The following is a 3,588-nucleotide window of genomic DNA, read 5'->3' as shown; positions in this document are numbered from 1 at the left end:
GACTTGATAATATGGGTAAATGTAGTAACCACATTGTTTTTTCATGTGAAACCTTCATAAGAGTGTATATCAATAATACCTTAATAAAAAATTTTTTTTAAATTTGATGAGGATGCAATGCTTCAAGTGTCTCTACTGTTTAGAGTAGAATATATTAGTTTCCTCACTGCAAATGAAGTACATAATGCTCTTCACCACATAGGATTGTTATGAATCTCAAATGGATTAACATTCATAGAGTGCTTAGAACAATGCTTGGTACAGTTATCCTTCAATAAGTATTGGCTATTATTATTAATATTAATATGCATCAAATATCTATCGAGCTTCTACTACCAGGCACTGTTCCAGGGACTGTAGAGACAGCAGTGACTAGGGGATAAGAAAGGACCCTGCTCTCATGGAGCTTCCAGTCTAGTTGGTGGAGAAAAAGAAAAGTAGGTTAAGTGCTAAGTAAACAGAGATAAATAGAGCAGGAAAAGGAAAATAAGAAGCACAGTGCAGAGGGAAGTTGCCATTTTTTATAGGGTGAATGGTCAGGGAAGTCCTCTCTAATAAGGTAACATGAACAGAGACTTGAAGGAAGTGAGGACATAAGCTTTGCAGCTTATTTGAAGCTTATCTGGGGGAAGAGAATCAAATAAGTACCTACCAAAATAAGTAGGTCTTGGTTTGTATAGGGAGTAATGGGCAAGAAGCCATTACCACCTAAGTCAGGGCTCAGATGCAGTTAAGTGCTGCTGAGGAAGTATATATCCAGTGTTGTCAGGTCTTGTTTTTTGAAGAAAACCCTCTCTGGAATTTTTCATGTGAACTATCCTAATGTTTGAAAGTCTGAGTAGGCATAAAAGCACATATATGTTCATCAAAAGACATGTACAAGAATGTTCAGAGGCATTATTTATTATAGCCCCAAACTGGAAGCACCCACCATTAGAATGGATCAGCTGTGGCCTAGTCATTGTTTCTACACAGTGCTGAGAAGGAACCAGTTACAACTTTGCACATCATGGGTAATCTCACAACATAATGTTGAGTGAAAAAAAGCCAGTCTGTACAAAGGAGTCCAAAACTGGTAAAATTCAGCTCTGGGGGGTTAGAGAGCTAGATGGTGGTTACCCTGGCTGGGTGAGGTACTGGTAATTTTTATTTTTCCTTGATCTGGAAGCAGATTTCATGGATGTGTTCAGTTTGTTAAGTTTATCAATTTGTTTAGTGATTTGTGCACGTTCTGGTATACATTTATACTTCAATAAAAAGTTAAAACAACAACAAAAATATATATATGGGCCAAAGTAAGTGTTCAGGCTGAATCAGGACTGTGGGCTTCCAGTTTACTCTAGAACGCATAGATTTCTTTAGACAAAAGGCAGAGAAGTTTTAAAAAACTAACACATACTTTGAAATGCAGGTAAAGTCTCTCTCTGTGTGCTTTCCTTAGAGAAGTCCTACAATGCCCAGTGAGGAAGTTGTCTTTCCTCCTCAGTCATTATCCTAATATGTGACCCAACAGTATTGTTCATTCTTGTTCTCAACCTAGAAAAATTAATTCCTGTATTATCATATCACAAGCCATAACTATCAGTTAAGGTATAGTTGGGAACCACAGATGCAAGGAGGAGAAGCCAGAGGCAATTTAGAAGTAGTGTGTGGTCTACTTAGGTTGAGAGGCATCAGGAGTCTTTAGCGTGAGAGGCTCTTAAAACAGAAATTTCAAGTAGTCGTGAAGAGGTACTAAGAATCCTATTGAGTTGAAATAATTTACCCAGGAAACAGGCATATCTTAGCCTGGGCCACAAACCCTGGGTAGAAAATCAATCAGGGGTAAAAGGTAGGATTTAGAATCTCAGATTCTGGGAAATTAACTAATAGTCACTGCACAAGCACATCCCTAAGGTACTTGAATTCAGGTGACTGACACAGTTAAGGCTGTTTTAGGGTAATGAAGGCTGCAGTCTATAGATGTATGCTGAGGTTTGGGTCTTGGAGGGTGACAAAAAATGAAGAGTTGAAAGTTACTGACATGGCAGAAGGGTTCCCAAAAGCAAGGGCTAGAGATGTAGGAGCATGGATAAAGAAGTTAGAAGAAACAGAACCTTCTAGAGGAACTCAAAGTGCATAGTTCAGGAGTAAGAAAGGTATTCCAAGATTGGGAAGGGAACCTGGAAAGGACTCAATTAGGGATGCCTAAAAGAAATTCTAGGGTAGAGTCTAAATCTAGTGAACTGATCCCATGTGATCTCTTGTCCAATGCTCCAGCCTTGGCTGTTGTTATAGCATATTACAAACTGCACAGCAATTTCCTATAGAGGATGTGTCTTGGGAGAGAGGGGTCTGTGATCAATAGTACTAGGTAAGTGTTCTGAAAGTGCAGGGGCTATAGCCTGATTTCTTTCCCCGAGAGGTGTTTCCTCAGGAATATAGCCCGAAGTGAATCACAACCTCATGCTTATTTTCAGAAGTCAGCCTTTTCTTTATCCTTTCCACCTCCAGGATAGTACTAAAACCTGGACCAGTCACAACTTAATAGACTAGTAATTCCATATTCCATGCTTGATTTTGCTCTTTACAATAAAATGCTACCAATACCAATACTTCCCACCATAGACTTACCTTTAGTGCCTTCATGAACTGGGATACAATTCCACCACTAAAGAGTGCCAGACCACCTGAACTGAATATTCATTTCTAAGATACTCAGATTAACATTGGTCCCTAATGTGGACAGAGGTGTGAAAGAAACTTCACATGAAGTGCTTTTGAATCTTGACTATTCAAGACTGTTGTCTATTTTTTACTTCAGAATAAATGGGAGGGAAAAGTGAAAAGGGGAAAAGAAAAAGGCAGGGGACAAACAGGAACATACTAAAGTGAGACAGTTGTACAGTTGACTCTAAGGCTTTTGTGGAAACCACATGGCAGGAAGGTTTGGGGCATTTACCTTCTACCAGCTCAACTCCAGTCCTGCACCGGACTCATCTGATGGAGACCTGGAGAAGCCGACACATGGCTTGCATTGTCCAGTGGGGTGCTATCAGGAGAGACTGCCCATGCTGTTGACTACGCCTAACTTTGGAGGCAGAAGCAGCAAGAGACTAAGGATTTCTTTCCCCTCCAGTATAAATAAGCCCACCTATTTGAGAATACTAAATACTAATACTACTAAAAAACTAGCCAAAACTGGTGTCTCCTAAATTAGCTTATGTTCACACTTTCTTCAGGAAGTACTCCCAGATTTGCTCACATCTGCCCCCCAGCTGGGTTAGGAACTTGATCGTTTATTCTCTCAGCTCTCAGCCAATAGCTCTATCTCTGTACTTACCCCAATATGATGATGTATTTCAGTATCTCACTAGAGAAAGGCTTAACCTTTTTGGCCTTTGGTACAGTTTGCTGAAAGCTAAGGACCAAGTCTTAGGATAATGCTTTTCAATGCATGACATAACATGCATAGGATTACAAAGGAAACCAGTTGTACTGAACTATTATTTTTAATTCCAGACCACTTCTGGAATACGAATTCCTTGAGTGCAGGAACTATGTCTTCATCTCTATACTGCAAGTGCCTAGCACAAAGCCTGGCACATA

The sequence above is a fragment of the Manis pentadactyla genome, chromosome 4 (assembly GCF_030020395.1).
Source record: "Manis pentadactyla isolate mManPen7 chromosome 4, mManPen7.hap1, whole genome shotgun sequence".
Lineage (NCBI taxonomy): Eukaryota > Metazoa > Chordata > Mammalia > Pholidota > Manidae > Manis > Manis pentadactyla.
This window is presented reverse-complemented; position numbering follows the sequence as displayed.